Source organism: Adiantum capillus-veneris, chromosome 9 (assembly GCF_014529385.1).
Source record: "Adiantum capillus-veneris isolate H3 chromosome 9, ASM1452938v2, whole genome shotgun sequence".
Classification (NCBI taxonomy): Eukaryota; Viridiplantae; Streptophyta; class Polypodiopsida; order Polypodiales; family Pteridaceae; genus Adiantum; species Adiantum capillus-veneris.
In genome coordinates this window covers 33,157,829-33,172,338 of record NC_140939.1, presented here as the reverse complement: position 1 = coordinate 33,172,338, position 14,510 = coordinate 33,157,829, and the positions used below count along the sequence as shown (strand labels likewise).

Here is a 14,510-nt window from a genome sequence, read left to right as displayed (position 1 = left end):
TTATGAATCACACTGGCAAGTCTTTGGGCCAAAAAATTGAAGGAGTTCATCCACAACTGGCCTTAAGTCCTTTTGAAGATTGCTACAGGTTTGACATAGAAGCTGAAAGCATTTGGAGATATTTACCAAACATCCCCCCCCCCCCCCCCCCACCCACTCAAAACAGTCACTAATTTTGATTTGGAAAAATGGGAGACTGTTGACAGAAACAAGCCCAAGGTCCAAGAACCACTAGGCTATATGCATATTCTTGTACATCAATATTGCAAATAGATTTTTTCGTTCAAGCATGGTTACATGTAAGACCTTCTGATACCTGAGGTTTAGGGAGTTGGTGCTATCACATGCCCTGAGTCCACATCTCACTTTCCAGAAAGGGGGGGGGGGGATACTGGGTGTTTATGTTATTGGCTCCTGGTTATCTGAGAAGTATGGTGCATATGTTGCTTTTGACTACTTGATTGAATAAAGAGTAGCAGATACATGAGATCTTGGTGCATTTGAAAGGCTCACACCAGACATGTCTCGGGTGCCAAGACCTTTACTACAGATATAGTGGGAATTGATGATGTGATTGCTAGTCGAGGGTTGTTGGAGAAACACATTATGCTTGCCAAACAATTGGTTCATATGTATGCCAAATATGGAATTTGTATGAAAGCACAAAAAGTTTTTGATGAACTTCTTATCCAAAATTTTGTCTCTTGGAACGCGTTGGTTGCAAGATATGCCCAACATAGTTGTGGCAAGGAAGCTCCGTGTTGTTTTCACAAAAATGCAAATGGAGGGCCTCTCTTCAAGCTCTACGCCCTTACGCAAGGCATTGCCATAGGTGAGGAAATTCACGGTGTGATTGTTGGTTTTGGAGAAAGGTTTCATTCATAATGGTGCCTTGGTTGATATGTATGCCAAATGCGGCGTCCTCATGAAAGCACAAAAAAAAATTTGATGGGAATCCTCTCCTGGATATCATCTCTTGGAGCACATTGATTCTAGGATATGCCCAACATGGTTGTGGCAATGAAGCTCTAGGTTTTTCCAACCAAATTCAAAGGGAAGGCCTCTCTATAGATGCAATCTCTTATGTTTGCACCTTCAAGGCATGTGGCCTTGCTCAAGACCTTCACATTGGTGAATGTGTGCTTTGTCATACGGGTTGGAGTTTGGGAACTTGCAAAAACATAGTGTGCAAGCAGCGAATGGCTGCAAGCACACAACTAGACAGTCCTAGCAAGCTCAAAGGGGGTCACTCACCGCTCAATGCTTCCATCGTGAAGGATCCCGTGCTGCAAAGAAGAAGGAGCCGGCGCTGTGCTCAGCCACCTCATTGCCACCGATGCCACCGCAATGCTCTCTCTCTCTCTCTCTCTCTCTCTCTCTCTCAAAAGCATACACACACTCATACAGACGTGAGCACACGAAAGAGGAGAAGACAGAGGTAGAGCAAGAGCACTTCTTAGCTTGCACCTCCAAGAATGAGGATTTTAGGTCAAATGGACGTTTTATAAGAGTCTAACCCATTCATAATCCTACACACCTATTGGACCGACAAGTCCGGTCAATGACTCGATCAAATAAATAATAAGGCGTCCATCGAAGGTGATAGGGTGTCTGTGAGGGTTAACATTCCCCCCTTCTTGATGTAGATTCTGTCCTTGGAACCTATTGAGATGAAGATCGTTCGTCGAGGTGGAAGAGCATCTGCGGTTGAATGTCTTTAGCTTTCTTCAAACACTGCAAAATCAACCAAAAATGGTACAGTAATTGCATTCTCATATAGAATTAAAAAGCATATACAGTGAATAGGCACACAAATTGACTGGTAACAGAATATTAAACAATTTCTCAGGAGTAAACATTAAAATGTAATATAATCAAACACATAGTACTTGTAAAAGTTATGAAATAAACAAGTCTGGGGTCACTAATTTAACAGTTGAGAAGCACTAGAGGTCAACTATTACTACCATGGGCAAGCTTCTCAATTTTCCTCTGGTCAATTAAGTTGTTTAACCGCAAGAGCAAAGTATTTCATGTTCGAGGGACTAGAGGCTATACCAAAAGACCTTGTAGTTAAGCTACAATAAAAGGAATTGCTTATGAGATCATCGCCTGAATTATTTCGTTTTCTTTGACCCCCCAAAGTTTTTGCACATTAATTTAATTTTTGATGTGTGTGCTTATTTTGTATGCCTTGGGCTTTTTGCTTTTCAAGGAAAAGCGCCCACAGTGGGAACCTTTGGGGCTCTAGTACCATAGGCAATACATGTGAGTGAAGTACCAAATTAGAATTTTACATTGTTGACACTTTTTTTTTCATTACCTTTCAATTTTGTAAGTTTGAGGGGTCATATTGACATTGTTACCCTCCCCATGCTCATCACAATAGTAAACTCCCTTTATGATAGTTAAACTAAAGGTCAAGAGGGGTTAAGCCCACTACACAGCACTAGTACATTGCACACAATGCTACCTAAATCGGATTAAGAACCTAAAGTCACCATTGACAATTAGGAAGGCATTTCCCATGGTATTAAGAGAAGATCTCTAATGTCTATCTGGGTCAAACTAGCTTAGTCAGACTACTTGATTCTTAAACCTAGATAAGGGATTATGATTGAAAATTACATTGAATCTAAATTTTAATCTAAGAAAACGTGCTGAATATTGTGCTTCCAATCACAATTAAAGCATACGAACATGGATGCTAAAAAAAAAGACAAGAGGAATGCTAATGGACAAGAAACACTTGTTTGTGCTGATGATCGCGCTCGAGAGTGAATGAGACAAAGATTGCCTGAAGTTCAAAATCGCAATTACTGCAAACGTTCTTGTACACACTAAAAAACACAAGGAATACCTCTAGGAGTCACATCAGTGGAAAGAGGCACCAACCTTTATTGAACACAATCAAACAACATAAAGAAACCTAACCTATTTATTTGCACCCCCCTAGAGATTCAAGGAAACAGGATAATGAATAGATGGGCGGGTAGCCCTATGTCTAAACCCCTATCCTCATCAACATCAAGAAAAACAAATCCATCATTCATGAGACCATATGTGCCATCCATGTAATCATGTAAATTTTCCTGGTCATTAGAAGCACATATGTTCACTAAGAATGTCACTAGGCGTTCATAGTCATCTTGGTCAAAAGGGTAAGCTTGTGCAATCTCAGAGACGTTCTCTACTAAGTAGGGATCATTCGTGGTCAAGAGACGTATCAGCCATTCTAATTTCTCAAAATTCTTCTCACACGTTAGCGTATCTACCAGATCCCATTCACAGGCAAGCTCCGACTAGAATATGTGAAACACTTGTGAAAAGTAAAGCCGGTACCTCTCACCCAAGGTAGGAGTGGATAACTCTAGCGTACTAGCCATATCTATACACACATATAGATGCTGGTTAGTCTGCAAATATTGTAAGGGTCGTGTCAAAATGTTGTGTCCTTGTGCATAATGTGTTATTATGATTTTGGGAATTGTACTAGAATTTGTAGGTCTCAATCTTTTTGTTTGGTGGCTCTTGCTCTTTTACTTTCTTTCTTTTTTCTTGAGTATAGGGTTATATATATACATTCCCTAAGATTGGGAGATTGAAAGGTTAGGGAGGAAGGTTAAGAGGGGAGCAAGTGAATGATGGATGTCAGCAAAACTCCCCCCTTCCTTGGGTAGATCATACCTTTTGGAACAATATCATCACCTTTTGAAACCAATTGTTCCAAGTTGTTATGGGTGAAGATTTTGACCAATAGCCTCAACCGCCCTAGGCATTTCATCTAGTTGCAAGGGTGGTAAGATACACTTCCATGATTTTACTTGCAACGTTGTTGTAGGTGGTGAACTTACAACGGAAGGTGCAAATTCTTTCTTGTTTGTATGGATGTTTACAATGGTAGGTGGAGGTTGTGTCGAAGCTTGTATTTTTGTATATGAACTACATGAAGAGCAAGAAGCTTCATTTGTTTTTTCTAGCGAAACAAGCCTTTCTCACTTTGGTACCCAAACTAGCTCCGGATCAGGTGTATAGTGTTCTGTGATCTTTCCCTTCCTACGATATTCAATCAGCTTCATTGTTACAGGATTTGACTCACATGGGTTTATAGGTGACAGGTAAGAACATGATCTACATTTGGGCACCCAGATTTTATCATTATCTTCATAGTAGCCTTGGGCTTCCAACAGTTTTTTAGGAATCCAATGCAATGTTGTCTTATATTTCTTGGAGCGAGTGGGGCGTCTCTTGCAAGGCTTCTGTTTTTTAGCATAAAAAATGGTCACTAAAGAAGCTTTAGGGACCCATTTGTATGTTTTCTTTGTTATATCATGATGCATCTTTTGTGTCTCAAGCTTTGTTTCAGCTACAGAAATTGAAGCTCTAGAGGGTTGGGCTATAGTTATAGATGGTTCAACCTCTTGGACATGCACTATTTTGGGTTGTATTTTCTCGAGAGGTGATATCTCAAGGACTATCGCTTGATGGCACGGCTAAGAGTTGGTTTTTGTGTTGTGACACTCCCATTCCCCCAATCAATAGTGCATTTAGTCGCTATCATCCACTTGCATCCTAGGTTTATATTGCCCTCCATTGTCACAGTAGGCATGACCAAAAATTCTTGAGCTACGACCCCGTTGTCATAAATGACAGAAGTGTGCCAAGTTCCAAAAACCATAGTTTTTTTCTTGTTGATACCCTTAACTTGGATAGTACTCTCAACTAGAGATGGCTTCCTAACTGACACCACACTCCATATGATAGCAGATTATATTTAGCACCCGTGTCTAATAAGGAATTATATAGTACTTTTCCATAGGCGCTATTTAACTCAATAGGGTATCGTAGAGGTGTGTCAGAGTCCAACCAATCATCCTCTGTTTCAATGTGAAATGCATGTGTGACTCCAAGGTTGGCCTCTTGTTAGTGTCTAATATGTTGCTGTTGCTCCTTAGCCTCAGCTTGAGCTTGTATCTTCTCCATTCTTCTTGTGCCTTGGCTGCCCTTTCTTTATGGATGGCACGTAGCTCCTCTTGGCTTAAGGGATCATAGTATCTTTTAAATTTTCTCCCATTGAGGAATCCAATGGTTTTAACTCCATCAAGAGTTTCCACATAAATGGTACCTTGTGGGGTGATTTTTCATACTCTATATGGTTCTTTTCCCGTATATTTCAGCTTTTTCTTCTCATTACGCACTCCATACATAAGGAATTTATCCCCAACCTTGATATCCTTGTTCTTTAAATGACGGTTTATTTCTCCTATCTTTCTCCACAAGTACATTTTGCACAGCCAATTGTCTTTCTTCATCTAACCTCTCAAGGATATATAAGCGCTCAACTAATGGGTTACCATCCCAAACTTCTTGTGAAGCTATCCGCAGACTAGGAATTACAAACTCCCGTGGCATAACTGCTTCTTGGCCATATACCATTTTGAATGGTGTACAATTAATAGCCACTTTGTAAGCAGTACGATAATCACATAGAGCTGATGTCAGCTTCAAATCCCAATCTGTGCGATGAGCTTCCACTGTTTTGGTCAAGATACAAATCAAAGTTTTGTTAGTGCTCTCAGCTTGGCATTTGTAGACTTATGGTGGGCTATCAAGAAGTTTGTCATGAGTTCCTTTATCACTCCATTTATAAAATGAGTACCATTGTCACTCACAATCTCAAAAGCACAACCAACTCGTGTAGTAATGCTCTCAAAGAGAAACTTAGCAGTTGACCTTGCATCAGCCTTGCGTGTCACCTTGGCTTCCATCCACTTTGTCACATAGTCAGTGGCAACAATAATATATCAAGATTGACTCGTGTTACGAGCTGCCAAACTAATTGGATCTACAAAGTCTAAACCGCATTTTTCAAATGGTTGAGTCACTTTAATAGAATGTAAGAGCATCTCATCCTTTCATTGTGTGATCTTGTAACGTTGGCATTCATCACACCCTTTTGCAAAAAGTGATGCATCTTTGAATAAGGTAGGCCACCAATAGCCTGATTGCAACACCTTTCTACCAATTAGTTCCCCTGAAAAATGTCCTTCGACTATACCCATGTGGGCTTCTTGTAGTATGTATAAATACTTATCCTCATGAGCACAACGTCTAAGAATATCTTCCTTCCCTAGCTTGTAGAGAGTTCTTGCAATTAGAGAATAAGGTTCACATTCCTTTAATAGTTTTCAAGATATATCCTTACGACGCTCTCTAGGTGGAAAACCATTAACTAAAAAATTTGCAATCTTCTCATGCCATTCAGGCATGGTCTCGACTAGGAATAGGAAAGTGTCGGGCAATTCATCATTGATTTTAGTAGGAGCTTCACCATTGGGTATGTAAGACAAATGATCCACCATGATATGTCTTTTATCGAGTCTCACCACAACGGTAAAATCGAACTCAAGAATAATTAAAAACCATCATGTAATTCTTCCCGTGGAACAAGGTTTACTTATTAGATAAAACAATGCTTGATGATCAACATAGAAAACAAACTTGTTGGTAAGAAGGTAGTAGAAAAATCTCTTTACTGCATAAATCATAGCTAAACCTCCCCGATCTTTAGTGGTGTAGTTTCTCTCAGCATCATTTAATTGACGACTTGCAAAGCTAATGGGATAGTCCAATTTATGTTCTCCTGGTTGAGCTAGAACACACCCAATAGAAAAGTTTGATGCATCAATATGCACATGGAAAATTACATTTCCAATCGGGCACTCGTAGAATAGGAGCACTTGTCAAGGTCTTTTTTAATAACTCATAGGCATGGTCACACTCCGATCTCTAGTGGAACTCAATAAGAAACTTGTACAATGGGCGAGCTATCTCGGCAAAGTTTGAAATAAACCACTGGTAATAACCAACATGGCCTATGAACCTTTGAACTCCTTTATAGTTTGTAGGTGGTGGCAAATCAAAAATGGCTTTAATTTTGCTCTCATCTATGGAAATCCCATTCTTGGACACTATATGTCCTAAAATGACTCCATGTTTAACTCAAACTTGGCATTTGAAAGGGTTTAATGAGATGCGATACAATCTGAACATGATAAGTGTTCTTTCCAAGAGGAATAAACACAAAGGTCATCTAAGAAAGCTTTTTCAAAACTCCCTCAAATATTCACTAAAAGCAGTGTTTATTAATCTTTGGAAGGTAGCAGGGGCATTGGTTAAGCCAAAGCCATAACACAAAATGTGAACACTCCAAATTCGTTTATAAAAGCAATTTTAGCTTGGTCCTCTAGTGCAATTGTGATTTGATTGTATCCAGAATACCCATCTAAAAAGCTATAAGCTTCCTTCCTTGCAACTCTTTCAAGCACATGTTCTGAATATGGCAAGGGGTAATGGTCCCTCCTAGTGGTGGCATTGATCTTCTTGAGATCCACGCACACTCTAAGTTTCCCATTCTTTTTTGGCACAATCACTATTGAAGACACCCATTCTGAGTGCTCAATAGAGTATATGAATCAACATTTAACAAGCTTTTCAATCTCTTCTTGAACAATCTTTGCATACTTAGGATTCATTGGGTAGGGTTGTTTGTTGGACAAGTTTAGCCATGCTATTCATGGGGATTGTGTGTTGCACCACGGAAGGTGAACAACTTTCATATCATGATATGTCCAAGAAAATATATCCTTGAATTTCTTGAGAAGCTCTTTGAGTACATATTCCTCAGTCTCTGTCAAATCTTGGGCAATGTAAACAGGTTTGAACTCCTCACTGGGTCCGCTAACTCTATTTCCTTAACTATCATCGGACCATCATAGACTCCATTACTTCCATCGATAGGTGTTCTTTGGGCCTTTGTATACACAACCTTACGCTCCTCCGTGGTGTAAGATTTGAAATGATCAGGTGCAGGGCGTAAGTCCGTGGGATCTTGTTGTTCTGTGGGCTGTGATTTGTCTTCCACTTCCTTTTGTTGTTGAGCTAGCTCTCAATTTTGTCGTCTCCTTACGGTATGGCTCAACTTTGGCTTCTCTGTAGCTTCTAGTTGTGCAATGTCAATGGGCTGTGGACTACACCACATGATGCTTTGAAGGTATTCTCCCCAATTATCTACCAACTTCCAATGAGCACCACATGCCCCTTTATAATTAAGCCATTCTACGATCAATTTCTTTTCATTTATCCTAGCACACATATTGGCTCGATTCACCGCCTCTTATATCTCTTACTCCTCTTGTCTAATTTTTAATTACGGCCAATCTCCAATGAAGAGTCACTAGATAAATCGCTACTTGTGTCTTCTTCTGTCCCGGATAGATTGTCATCTAGGGTACCACTGGGCCTTGAATGGTTTGTCCCCATATTTGCACCAAGATTTAACTCAGATTCTTCATCCTCAAAGTCGATTTCAATTGATGATTTTGACTCCAAATCGTGTGGATTATAGTCTTCTGAGACGCTACTGGTTCCAATGTCAATCAAGCTTTCATCTGGTAGGTCATCAGAAGCTATATGCATTGACCCCATCATATTTAAAGGTACGAGTGGTGGCATATCATCCCCCTCAGGTGTTACACAGATCGTCCCCCTATTTCCCCAAGTGTCTATGGTTGTTGCTAGGTGGACCCAATCCACATTGTCGGTCTCAGCCATCCCAAGTAGAACATCCATATAAGGTGAATCTTCCCCAACATATGTGTCCTTTTTACACGTTTAACAATACTACAATGGGGCAGAGTGAATTGGGGTGTCAGACCTATGATCAGTTATAAATATGTTTCCTAGAGGATGTGCTCGACCACTTACAAGATCAACTCGAATGACAGAGTCTTGAAACAGAAAGTAGACATGGATTTTAGACCTCTCATGCACCATTTTTTCTTCCTTATGAAAGGACGTCCTAAGTTCATCTCAGATGGCATAGTGTGCTTGAAAAAATCCATAACAATGAAGGCATGTCTTATTTTGTGTCCAAAGACCTTGATCTTGGATCTTCTAACATCCCAATAGGTTTAACAATAGTCCCATTGGTCATCTTTACCACTATGTTTGTAGTTCCAACGTGAGGTCTTCCCATAGTTTCCCATCAATTTTTAGTTATAATGCTAATCCGAGCGCCACCATCAAGGATTCCCTTCACAGTTAATCCCTTGGTAGTGATTGGTATGGTCGCATTGGAGTCATCGTCTTCAAAGTATTTTCCCAACTTGTTAACAGGTATTTCAACAACAGAGTTCTCATCTAGGTTGGGTTGTGGATCTAAGTGTTCCTCCTCTATTGACACCTTCCTAGCTCCATCCATCTGTGAAAATTGTGGTATCCCTACTTTCAGTTCTCCATTGAGGAAAGCTTGAAGAGCTAAGGACATCTCCACGTCTCCATATAGTTTAGACATGATGGTGGTTCTAACTTCTGAAGCCATGAAATCCATCAATTTGGTAATATTTAACGGCACTTTTTGGGCTTCAATCCCTTGACATGGGGAAGATGGGATCTCCATTTTTTCGATAGGGTTAGGTAATCCCTCTGTAAACATTCTCTCCAACAAGAAGGGAGTACGCCCACTTTCCCATGACTTAAAGTCACTTTCTTCTTGGATGACACTAGGTATGGCTAGTACTCTATGGTCTTTGTGAGGTTGATTTCGTGTAGGGAACACTGTGTTGGTAATCTGGATCTGCCTAGGTGCTGGCTCTAGATCCTTTTGGGTCTCTTCTACCAAGCACATTGATTGCTTGACTCGGTCGATGTAACATTTAATGCACTAGTAACTTGTGTGTAGCGGAAATTGATAACATAGTGAGCATTTTCACTAAGAACAAGTTCCTAATGAGCATAAAGAGAGTACTAAATTTGAGAAAGCAACATAGCAATTTACACCTAGTTAATTTGGCTCTAAATCCTTTTGGGTCCCTTCTACCACACCCATTAATTTCTTGACTCGCTCGATGTAACATTTAGTGCACTAGTGGCTTGTGTGTAGTGGAATTTGATAACATACTGATGATTTCATTAAGAACAAGTTCCTAATGAGCATAGAGAGAATACTTAATTTGAGAAAGCAACATAGCAATTTACACCTAGTTAATTTGGCATTGACAATACTTGAAAAGAGAGAGAAATAGAACAATTGACAACAATTGAGGACCGGATTTACATGGAGCCGGTCCCCCCTCCATAAAGGCTTTGTATTATAGCTTCTTCCATCAAAGGAGACTTTTGTACAATACAATTCTTGTGTTCCTTGACAAAACTCCTTTGATGCAATGAAGATGGAAGCTTCATGCACCAAATTATGCTTGAAAAACATAGCTAGCCTAGCCTTAGTCCCAAGACCTCACACACCTTCAAAAATGGTGAGAGCTAGCAGGGAATGAGGATGATTGAGAGGAAGAAGATGTATCTTACGAGAAAGAAGTATTTCCCTCACATAATCACTCTAATAGTGTAGCTTGGCTTAGTAATTAGCATGGTAGAGGAGATGAGCATGCCATTGAAGCTTGGCTCTTGGTTGGATTTGCATTCCATAACCAAGAGTTGTTGGTGTAGGCCTCTACTTCTCAATGTTTGGAGAAGGAGATGGAGTGTGTGTGTGTGTGTGTGTGTGTGTGTGTGTGTGGCAATGTGTTAGGTAAATATGCAACCGTCTCCCTCTTCTTGGTCGACCCCTCTTGCTAATTACTCATGTTGACTTTTCATTGGCTCCTGCAAAGCTTAGCCAATCACAAATTAGAAGCATAATTGATAGCCTTGTGACATGTGTCCCCCTTTCCCCTTTTGTGAGAGCTTTAGGTAATTAAATAATTCATTTAAACTCTCATTGAACCTTTTAGTCTTCTGGCCAATAGGAATCAGGCAAGCCATTAGGCTGATGGATGCTCATTGGACCCCTTGGTAGACTGTCCAACAGTCTTCTACGGAGCTTAATTTTCTATTGGTTCCTTTTATCAAGCATTTTGAAATTGATTAGACTAGTTTTACTCTAGCCTAATTTTCATTGGTCCACCTCTATGGTCATCCAATAGGATTTGAGGGAAAATCGGGGGCAACTCGCCTAGGAGCCTGCCATGTGTCCCCTTTGGGGAGAGCTTGGGAGTGTGTGTGTGTGTGTGTGTGTGTTTCTCTCTCATCCCCTACCATTAGGGCTCGCGCCCTTCCTATGGATGTAGGAAGACTTTTTAGTCTTCCCTTGACCATCCAATTTTCCCCTACTTTGGCCATTGGACAATTGAATTAAATTTAGGAACTTCAGCCTATGGAAGTCTTAATGGAGCTGAACCTTAGGTCTTTTAAGCCCCATCAAAGCACATTGATTTTTTGCAGATTGTCATCCTTTGGGTCCCTATTTTTCCTCCTTTAATTCCCTGCAGAGACCGGTCTGGCAGCCTTACCAATATTCTAACTTTTACTCCCCTGGTACTTCCCCATATTAAATGATCAGTTTAACATGAGAAAATCATTTGGGAGTATTAGATATTAGTTTTGATGACATTACCTCTCTCTTGAAATCATAGTCGTCCTCGAGTATGAGGTAGAGAAGATAAATCCTAGTCATTAGTGCATTTGCTATCGGGTAGAGGATCCCTATTTTGACCTACGACATCATTCCAGAATGGATGACTAGTCCATTTGGTGCTTGAGAGCCTGAGCTACCGCAAGCATGTCTGCACATTAGTCTGTATCAATCTTCCACAGTAGAGTGACGAACTCTACTTGGCGTTCGAGAGACGTCGTCTCCACAAAGATGATCCTAAGCATGCATACTTATCAATATTTGTGCACAATAAAGAAAAAGAGAGTCTTATAAGACAAAAACTTTGTTCATTTATACATATTTACATTTGCTTACTCTAGGGAATCATTGTAAGCATTGACAAGGTTTAGGTTATCCTTTAACTGTATGCCTTGCATCCATCTAGCATCTTCAAAAGGATAATTTTTAAACTTGATAAGATATCGTTGAATAGTCTTACCACTTGTAATACCTTGTATTCGTGTCTGAGAATAGACTCGGGCTGCAGCACCTCTTCTTGGTCCTCGATCTCCGGTGGGTCTTCAATAATTGATTCTTGAGGTGGCTCTCCTTTGTAAGGCTTTAGTAGGCTCACGTAGAAAGCATTGTGTATGAGCCAATGCTTGGGCAACTTAAGTTGATAGGTCATCTCATTGATTGGCCTAAGAATCTAAAAGGGACCATAATTACCTTTTTGCTAACTTAGTACTTTTGGTGTCCTGTAGGATTCTTGTCCATTGTGTGCCTTAATCGAGCCTTGGGAAACTTAAGCAATACCCAATCATTTTGTTTAAAGGCTAGGGCTGTTCTGTGCTTATCAGCAACAGCCTTTTGCCTTTGCTGAGAGATGGATATACATCCTTAATATTTTCGAAAGATTCTTGCAGGTCTCGGCTATATTCATCTATAGCGAAGATCTTCCCATGTACCTTGAGTAGCAGGGGACTTGTTTATCTTCACTCTATCACCTCAAAATGTGCTTTTCCCATAGAAATATGTCCAGTGTTATTGTAAGCATACTCCACTAAGGGTAAGTACTTCTCCCATTGGGACTTTTGATCACTTCTGTGACATAAGATTTTAGTAGATCAAGAATTGCTAGGTTAGCTATTTCACTTTGGTCATCCGTTTGGGGATGATAGGCTGAAGAGAAGTTATAGCCTTGTACCTCAATTCTCAAAGAGACCCTTCCAAAAATTACTGGTCATTCTAGGATCTCTATCCGACACTATCGACATTGGCAAGCCATGGTATTTGAAGATTTGTGATATAAAGAGGGTTGCCATTTGATGGGCCTTGATAGTCTTTTTGATAGGTATGAAATGTGCTTGTTTGCTAAACATGTCTGCTATCGTCGATATTCCCGTATTTGTTATGGAATAGATATTTTACTATTTTTGCAACTGACAAGTGGAAAAGGTTGGACAAAGCTAGGCCTATGCGAATGGAAATATATATATTGTACATTTTATTATTCCAATGCTCTTTATGAGCTTTGGCCATTTATGACCGGCCAGCCAGTTTGTACTCAATTTGACCATTCAAGAAACTTATAACTGAAATACGTGCAAGAGGGAAATGGTCACTCTTGCACAGGGGGAGATTGCACCCAGTGTCTGTGTATTCTTATCTCCTCTCTTCTCTTCTCTCTCACTGTACCGATGTAGCACTCCACTCTAAGAGGTGCACCTGTGCATGTTCTCTTCCTCTCTCTCGCTCGCTGTCTTCTGTTTGCATACATCGTTGATTATGTGCTATGCGAGGAGTCAGGTATGCAGATTCGTTCATTCATGCTTAGCAGTATGTTGTTTCGGGTATTTTGCAGGGCAGTCATGCATTCGTTTGTAACAGTGGTATCAAAGCCATGTGAAAATGCTCCTTGAAGTGCTCGAAACATCCGAACAACGAGATTTGTAGCAAACAAGTTCCACAACTGGTTTGCTCGCTTTGTTTATTTTATTAGCATGATCTTTCTTACATTTTTAATTTTCCTCTTTGCATGGGTGTATAGAATAGCTATGTAATTTAATTTTAGTAGACTTAGCTTGTCTAACACTTTAATTATGATGAATTAAACACACAAGATTATAGGATGAGCATAAGGGGAAAGAAAAAGAGAAGTAGCTACTACCAAATACAATAGGGGCAATGATGTCTGCTATTGTCAAAGCCCTGAACTCTTTGCATTCATTAATTTCCTTGCACAAAGATGAGCTTTTAGACATCTCTCTTCATTTCTCTAACATGGTGCTTGTCAAGCTTGCAACTGTCAAAACCATTCTCTTCAGCTCTTTTGAGAAAAATGCCGGACTCACTATCCTTCTATGTTGCGGCCACTTCTCTCCTTCTAGAGTCACGAACCCCTTTGCAAATAAGTCCTACAGTTGAAGCACCAGGGAAGGCTTTGGATAGTGACCAAACTTATTGGACAACATTTCCTTGCAAGGCTCGGGATCAACAAGCATCAATCTAGGCTTGCCAAACCCAGCCAATAGACATATGGAATGTCTGCACAGGAAAATTCCCATCCTGGTTCACTTCCATAAACTTGCTTAGAGCAGACAAAATCCATTTATTAAACTTTGTGGTGAAAACTTGCATCGACATTCATTTATTAAACTTTTGCCATTATGTGACCTCTGTGAGCGAGCTCTCATCATCTCCTAGAGCTGGGATCCCCTACTCATCATTCTTGCAACTCACGTGTAGGGCACCCAGTGAGAAACTGATAGGAGGATTACGCTAGCAAGTTGGTTGCGCACCATATTCCCAACTAGGTAAGCTTGGCCATCATTAGCACATGCAGTGGCGTAAAGGCACAGTGTCACCAGCACACACACAGACAGTTCTCTTGACTCTCTCTCTCTCCTCTTCACACCCAGCCAACCTTCAATCTCGCCCATTTCTTCTTTTTTTTCATGGTCTGCATGGCGTCCCCCAGCCACACAAACCGCAACCACCCTCATGCAAAAGTGGCGAACGACCTTTCTCACAGACAGTTCTCTCTTTCTCTCTCTCTACCTGATCGCCTGCAACG

At 40.4% G+C, this 14,510-nt stretch overlaps 1 long non-coding RNA gene across 1 annotated transcript in view; it reads right to left on the bottom strand.

The window, feature by feature from the left end:
• Positions 1-1,455: 1,455 nt before the first annotated feature.
• LOC147450312 (uncharacterized) overlaps positions 1,456-14,510 on the bottom strand; it is a 79,165-nt gene continuing 66,110 nt past the window's right edge. The window contains exon 4 of the long non-coding RNA XR_015189106.1: positions 1,456-1,734. This is a non-coding gene — a long non-coding RNA (uncharacterized LOC147450312). The remainder of the gene's footprint in view (positions 1,735-14,510) is intronic.